Source organism: Phyllobates terribilis, unplaced genomic scaffold (genome assembly GCF_046119375.1).
Source record: "Phyllobates terribilis strain yellow unplaced genomic scaffold, ASM4611937v1 Scaffold_15__1_contigs__length_34870131, whole genome shotgun sequence".
NCBI classification, from domain to species: domain Eukaryota; kingdom Metazoa; phylum Chordata; class Amphibia; order Anura; family Dendrobatidae; genus Phyllobates; species Phyllobates terribilis.
In genome coordinates, this window is record NW_027362775.1 from 7,583,226 (window position 1) to 7,591,586 (window position 8,361).

Consider the following 8,361-nt stretch of genomic DNA (forward strand, 5'->3'; position numbering starts at 1 on the left):
GCGACCTGCACGTCTCTTCCATGGGGCATTTAAACCGTCTTGTTAAGCTACTGCGACCTGCATGTCTCTACCAAGGGACATTTAAACCGTCTTGTTAAGCTATTGCGACCTGCACGTCTCTTCCAAGGGGCATTTAAACAATCTTGTTAAGATGCTGTGACCTGCATGTCTCTTCCAAGGGGAATTTAAACTGTCTTATTAAGCTACTGCGACCTCCAACGCTCTTCCAAGGGGCATTTCATCTGTTTTGTAAAGCTACTGCGACCTCCACCGCACTTCGAAGGGGCATTTAAACCGTCTTGTTAAGCTACTGCGACCTGCACGTCTCTTTCAAGGGGCATTTAAACCGTCTTGTTAAGCTACTGCGACCTCCACCGCTCATCCAAGGAGCATTGAAACCGTCTTGTTAAGCTACTGCGCCCTGCACGTCTCTTCCAAGTGGCATTTTAACCGTCTTGTTAAGCTACTGCGATCTGCACGTCTCTTCCAAGGGGCATTTAAACCGTCTTGCTAAGCTACTGCGACCTGCTCTTCTATTCCAAGGGGCATTTAAACCGTCTTGTTAAGCTATTGCGACCTGCACGTCTCTTGCAAGGCGCATTTAAACTGTCTTTTTAAGCTACTGCGACTTGCATGTCTGTTCCAAGGGGCATTTAAATTGTCTTGTTAAGCTACTGTAACATCCACCACTTTTCCAAGGGACATTTAAACTGTCTTGTTAAGCTACTGCTACCTGCACGTCTCTTCCAAGGGGCATTTAAACCATCTTGTTAAGTTGCTGCGACCTGCATGTCTCTTCCAAGGGGCATTTAAACCGTCTTGTTAAGCTACTGCGACATCCACCGCACTTCCAAGGGGCATTTAAACGGTCTTGTTAAGCTACTGCGACCTGCACCTCTCTTTCAAGGGGCATTTAAACTGTCTTATTAAGCTACTGCGACCTGCACCTCTGTTCCAAGGGGCATTTAAACCATCTTGTTAAGCTACTGCGACCTGCACGTCTCTTCCAAGGGGCATTTAAACCGTTTTGTTAAGCTACTGCGACCTGCACGTCTCTTCCAAGTGGCATTTAAACCGTCTTGTTCAGCTACTGCGACCTGCACGTCTCTTCCAAGGGGCATTTAAACCGTCTTATTAAGCTACTGTGACCTGCACATCTCTTCCAAGGGGCATTTAAACCGTCTTATTAAGCTACTGCGAACTGCATGTCTCTTCCAAGGGTCATTGAAACTGTCTTGTTAAGCTACTGCGACCTCCACCACTCTTCCAAGGGGCATTTAAACCGTGTTGTTAAGCTACTGCGCCCTGCACATCTCTTCCAAGTGGCATTTAAACCGTCTTGTTCAGCTACTGCGACCTGCACGTCTCTTCCAAGGGGCATTTAAACTGTCTTGTTAAGCTACTGCGACCTCCACCTCTCTTCCAAGGGGCATTTAAACCATCTTATTAAGCTACTGCGACCTGCACATCTCTTCCAAGGGGCATTTAAACTGTCTTATTAAGCTACTGCGAACTGCATGTCTCTTCCAAGGGGCATTTAAACAGTCTTGTTAAGCTACTGCGACCTGCAAGCCTCTTCCAAGGGGCATTTAAACCGTCTTGGTAATCTACTGCGACCTGCAAGCCTATTCCAAGGGGCATTTAAACCCTCTTGTTAAGCTGCTGCGACCTGCACGTCTCTTCCAAGGGGGATTTAAGCCATCTTGTTAAGCTACTGCGACCTGCATGTCTCTACCAAGGGACATTTAAAACGTCTTTTAAGCTACTGCGACCTGCACGTCTCTTCCAAGGGATATTTAAACTGTCTTGTTAAGCTACTGCGACCTCCACCGCTCTTCCAAGGGGCATTTAAACTGTCTTGTTAAGCTACTGCGAGCTGCACGTCTCTTCCAAGGGACATTTAAATCGTCTTGGTAAGCTACTGCCACCTGCAAGCCTCTCCCAAGGGGCATTTAAACTGTCTTGTTAAGCTACTGCGACCTGCACGTCTCTTCCAAGGGGCATTTAAACCGTCTTGTTAAGCTACTGCGACCTGCACGTCTCTTCCAAGTGGCATTTAAACCGTCTTGTTCAGCTACTGCGACCTGCACGTCTCTTCCAAGGGGCATTTAAACTGTCTTGTTAAGCTACTGCGACCTCCACCTCTCTTCCAAGGGGCATTTAAACCGTCTTATTAAGCTACTGCGACTTGCACATCTCTTCCAAGGGGCATTTAAACCGTCTTATTAAGCTACTGCGAACTGCATGTCTCTTCCAAGGGTCATTGAAACTGTCTTGTTAAGCTACTGCGACCTCCACCACTCTTCCAAGGGGCATTTAAACCGTCTTGTTAAGCTACTGCGCCCTGCACGTCTCTTCCAAGTGGCATTTAAACCGTCTTGTTCAGCTACTGCGACCTGCACGTCTCTTCCAAGGGGCATTTAAACTGTCTTGTTAAGCTACTGCGACCTCCACCTCTCTTCCAAGGGGCATTTAAACCGTCTTATTAAGCTACTGCGACCTGCACATCTCTTCCAAGGGGCATTTAAACCGTCTTATTAAGCTACTGCGAACTGCATGTCTCTTCCAAGGGGCATTTAAACAGTCTTGTTAAGCTACTGCGACCTGCAAGCCTCTTCCAAGGGGCATTTAAACCGTCTTGGTAATCTACTGCGACCTGCAAGCCTATTCCAAGGGGCATTTAAACCCTCTTGTTAAGCTGCTGCGACCTGCACGTCTCTTCCAAGGGGGATTTAAGCCATCTTGTTAAGCTACTGCGACCTGCATGTCTCTACCAAGGGACATTTAAAACGTCTTTTAAGCTACTGCGACCTGCACGTCTCTTCCAAGGGATATTTAAACTGTCTTGTTAAGCTACTGCGACCTCCACCGCTCTTCCAAGGGGCATTTAAACTGTCTTGTTAAGCTAGTGCGAGCTGCACGTCTCTTCCAAGGGACATTTAAATCGTCTTGGTAAGCTACTGCGACCTGCAAGCCTCTCCCAAGGGGCATTTAAACTGTCTTGTTAAGCTACTGCTACCTGCACGTCTCTTCCAAGGGGCATTTAAACCATCTTGTTAAGTTGCTGCGACCTGCATGTCTCTTCCAAGGGGCATTTAAACCGTCTTGTTAAGCTACTGCGACATCCACCGCACTTCCAAGGGGCATTTAAACGGTCTTGTTAAGCTACTGCGACCTGCACCTCTCTTTCAAGGGGCATTTAAACTGTCTTATTAAGCTACTGCGACCTGCACCTCTGTTCCAAGGGGCATTTAAACCATCTTGTTAAGCTACTGCGACCTGCACGTCTCTTCCAAGGGGCATTTAAACCGTTTTGTTAAGCTACTGCGACCTGCACGTCTCTTCCAAGTGGCATTTAAACCGTCTTGTTCAGCTACTGCGACCTGCACGTCTCTTCCAAGGGGCATTTAAACCGTCTTATTAAGCTACTGTGACCTGCACATCTCTTCCAAGGGGCATTTAAACCGTCTTATTAAGCTACTGCGAACTGCATGTCTCTTCCAAGGGTCATTGAAACTGTCTTGTTAAGCTACTGCGACCTCCACCACTCTTCCAAGGGGCATTTAAACCGTGTTGTTAAGCTACTGCGCCCTGCACATCTCTTCCAAGTGGCATTTAAACCGTCTTGTTCAGCTACTGCGACCTGCACGTCTCTTCCAAGGGGCATTTAAACTGTCTTGTTAAGCTACTGCGACCTCCACCTCTCTTCCAAGGGGCATTTAAACCATCTTATTAAGCTACTGCGACCTGCACATCTCTTCCAAGGGGCATTTAAACTGTCTTATTAAGCTACTGCGAACTGCATGTCTCTTCCAAGGGGCATTTAAACAGTCTTGTTAAGCTACTGCGACCTGCAAGCCTCTTCCAAGGGGCATTTAAACCGTCTTGGTAATCTACTGCGACCTGCAAGCCTATTCCAAGGGGCATTTAAACCCTCTTGTTAAGCTGCTGCGACCTGCACGTCTCTTCCAAGGGGGATTTAAGCCATCTTGTTAAGCTACTGCGACCTGCATGTCTCTACCAAGGGACATTTAAAACGTCTTTTAAGCTACTGCGACCTGCACGTCTCTTCCAAGGGATATTTAAACTGTCTTGTTAAGCTACTGCGACCTCCACCGCTCTTCCAAGGGGCATTTAAACTGTCTTGTTAAGCTACTGCGAGCTGCACGTCTCTTCCAAGGGACATTTAAATCGTCTTGGTAAGCTACTGCCACCTGCAAGCCTCTCCCAAGGGGCATTTAAACTGTCTTGTTAAGCTACTGCGACCTGCACGTCTCTTCCAAGGGGCATTTAAACCGTCTTGTTAAGCTACTGCGACCTGCACGTCTCTTCCAAGTGGCATTTAAACCGTCTTGTTCAGCTACTGCGACCTGCACGTCTCTTCCAAGGGGCATTTAAACTGTCTTGTTAAGCTACTGCGACCTCCACCTCTCTTCCAAGGGGCATTTAAACCGTCTTATTAAGCTACTGCGACTTGCACATCTCTTCCAAGGGGCATTTAAACCGTCTTATTAAGCTACTGCGAACTGCATGTCTCTTCCAAGGGTCATTGAAACTGTCTTGTTAAGCTACTGCGACCTCCACCACTCTTCCAAGGGGCATTTAAACCGTCTTGTTAAGCTACTGCGCCCTGCACGTCTCTTCCAAGTGGCATTTAAACCGTCTTGTTCAGCTACTGCGACCTGCACGTCTCTTCCAAGGGGCATTTAAACTGTCTTGTTAAGCTACTGCGACCTCCACCTCTCTTCCAAGGGGCATTTAAACCGTCTTATTAAGCTACTGCGACCTGCACATCTCTTCCAAGGGGCATTTAAACCGTCTTATTAAGCTACTGCGAACTGCATGTCTCTTCCAAGGGGCATTTAAACAGTCTTGTTAAGCTACTGCGACCTGCAAGCCTCTTCCAAGGGGCATTTAAACCGTCTTGGTAATCTACTGCGACCTGCAAGCCTATTCCAAGGGGCATTTAAACCCTCTTGTTAAGCTGCTGCGACCTGCACGTCTCTTCCAAGGGGGATTTAAGCCATCTTGTTAAGCTACTGCGACCTGCATGTCTCTACCAAGGGACATTTAAAACGTCTTTTAAGCTACTGCGACCTGCACGTCTCTTCCAAGGGATATTTAAACTGTCTTGTTAAGCTACTGCGACCTCCACCGCTCTTCCAAGGGGCATTTAAACTGTCTTGTTAAGCTACTGCGAGCTGCACGTCTCTTCCAAGGGACATTTAAATCGTCTTGGTAAGCTACTGCGACCTGCAAGCCTCTCCCAAGGGGCATTTAAACTGTCTTGTTAAGCTACTGCGACCTGCACGTCTCTTCCAAGGGGCATTTAAACCGTCTTGTTAAGCTACTGCGACCTGCATGTCTCTTCCAAGTGGCATTTAAACCGTCTTGTTCAGCTACTGCGACCTGCACGTCTCTTCCAAGGGGCATTTAAACTGTCTTCTTAAGCTACTGCGACCTCCACCTCTCTTCCAAGGGGCATTTAAACCGTCTTATTAAGCTACTGCGACTTGCACATCTCTTCCAAGGGGCATTTAAACCGTCTTATTAAGCTACTGCGAACTGCATGTCTCTTCCAAGGGTCATTGAAACTGTCTTGTTAAGCTACTGCGACCTCCACCACTCTTCCAAGGGGCATTTTAACCGTCTTGTTAAGCTACTGCGCCCTGCACGTCTCTTCCAAGTGGCATTTAAACCGTCTTGTTCAGCTACTGCGACCTGCACGTCTCTTCCAAGGGGCATTTAAACTGTCTTGTTAAGCTACTGCGACCTCCACCTCTCTTCCAAGGGGCATTTAAACCGTCTTATTAAGCTACTGCGACCTGCACATCTCTTCCAAGGGGCATTTAAACAGTCTTGTTAAGCTACTGCGACCTGCAAGCCTCTTCCAAGGGGCATTTAAACCGTCTTGGTAATCTACTGCGACCTGCAAGCCTATTCCAGGGGGCATTTAAACCCTCTTGTTAAGCTGCTGCGACCTGCACGTCTCTTCCAAGGGGGATTTAAGCCATTTTGTTAAGCTACTGCGACCTGCATGTCTCTACCAAGGGACATTTAAAACGTCTTTTAAGCTACTGCGACCTGCACGTCTCTTCGAAGGGATATTTAAACTGTCTTGTTAAGCTACTGCGACCTCCACCGCTCTTCCAAGGGGCATTTAAACTGTCTTGTTAAGCTACTGCGAGCTGCACGTCTCTTCCAAGGGACATTTAAATCGTCTTGGTAAGCTACTGCGACCTGCAAGCCTCTCCCAAGGGGCATTTAAACTGTCTTGTTAAGCTACTGCGACCTGCACGTCTCTTCCAAGGGGCATTTAAATCGTCTTGGTAAGCTACTGCGACCTGCAAGCCACTTCCAAGGGGCATTTAAACCCTCTTGTTAAGCTACTGCGACCTGCATGTCTCTTCCAAGGGGCATTTAAACTGTCTTTTTAAGCTACTGCGACCTCCACCGCTCTTCCAAGGTGCATCTAAACCATCTTGTTAAGCTACTGCGACCTGCACGTCTCTTCCAAGGGGCATTTAAACCGTCTTGGTAAGCTACTGCGACCTGCAAGCCTCTTCCAAGGGGCATTTAAACCGTCTTTATAAGCTGCTGCGAACTGCATGTCTCTTCCAAGGGGCATTTAAACCATCTTGTTAAGCTACTGCGACCTCCACCGCTCTTCCAAGGGGAATTTAAACCATCTTGTTAAGCTACTGCGACCTGCACGTCTCTTCCAAGGGGCATTTAAACGGTCTTGTTAAGCTACTGCGACCTGTACGTCTCTTACAAGGGGCATTTAAACTGTCTTGTTAAGCTACTGCGACCTCCACCGCTTTTCCAAGGGGCATTTAAACCATCTTGTTAAGCTACTGCGACCTCCACGTCTCTTCCAAGGGGCATTTAAACCGTCTTGTTAAGCTACTGCGACCTGCTCGTCTCTTCCAAGGAGCATTTAAACTGTCTTGTTAAGCTACTGCGACTTGCACGTCTCTTCCAAGGCGCATTTAAACCGTCTTTTTAAGCTTCTGCGACTTGCACGTCTCTTCCAAGGGTCATTTAAACCGTCTTGTTAAGCTACTGCGACCTGCACGTCTCTTCCATGGGGCATTTAAACCGTCTTGTTAAGCTAATGCGACCTCCACCCCTCTTCCAAGCTGCATTTCAACTGTCTTGTTAAGCTACTGCGACCTGCACGTCTCTTCCAAGGGGCATTTAAATCGTCTTGGTAAGCTACTGGTTCCTGCAAGCCTCTTACAAGGGGCATTTAAACCATCTTGTTAAGCTACTGCAGCCTGCATGTCTCTTCCAAGGGGCATTTAAACCGTCTTGTTAAGCTACTGCGACCTGCACGTTTTTTCGAAGGGGCATTTACACCGTCTTGTTAAGCTACTGCGACTTGCCTGTCTCTACCAAGGGGCATTTAAACGGTCTTGTTAAGCTACTGTAACCTCCACCACTTTTCCAAGGGGCATTTAATCCGTCTTGTTGAGCTACTGCGACCTGCACGTCTCTTCCAAGGGGCATTTAAACCGTCTTGTTAAGCTACTGCGACCTGCATGTCTCTACCAAGGGACATTTAAAACGTTTTTTAAGCTACTGCGACCTGCACGTCTCTTCCAAGGGGTATTTAAACAGTCTTGTTAAGGTGCTGCGACCTGCATGTCCTTCCAAGGGGCATTTAAACTGTCTTGTTAAGCTACTGCGACCTCCACAGCTCTTCCAAGGGGCATTTAAACTGTCTTGTTAAGCTACTGCGACCTGCAGGTCTCTTCCAAGGGACATTTAAATCGTCTTGGTAAGCTACTGCGGCCTGCAAGCCTCTTCCAAGGGGCATTTAAACAGTCTTGTTAAGCTACTGCGACCTCCACCGCTCTTCCAAGGGGCATTTAAACCATCTTGTTAAGCTACTGCGACCTGCACGTCTCTTCCAAGGGGCATTTAAGCTGTCTTATTAAGCTACTGCGACCTGCACCTCTCCTCTAAGGGGCATTTAAACCGTCTTGTTATGCTATTGCGACTTTCACGTCTCTTCCAAGGGGCATTTAAATTGTCTTGTTAAGCTACTGTAACCTCCACCACTTTTCCAAGGGGCATTTAAACCGTCTTGTTAAGCTACTGCGACCAGCACGTCTCTTCCAAAGGGCATTTAAAACGCTTTGTTAAGCTACTGCGACCTGCATGTCTTTTCCAAGGTGCATTTAAATCGTCTTGTTAAGCTACTGCGACCTGCACGTCTCTTCCAAGGGGCATTTATACGGTCTTGTTAAGCTGCTGCGGCCTGCATGTCTCTTCCAAGGGGCATTTAAACCATCTTGTTAAGCTACTGCGACCTACACGTCTCTTCCAAGGGGCATTTAAACCATTTTGTTAAGC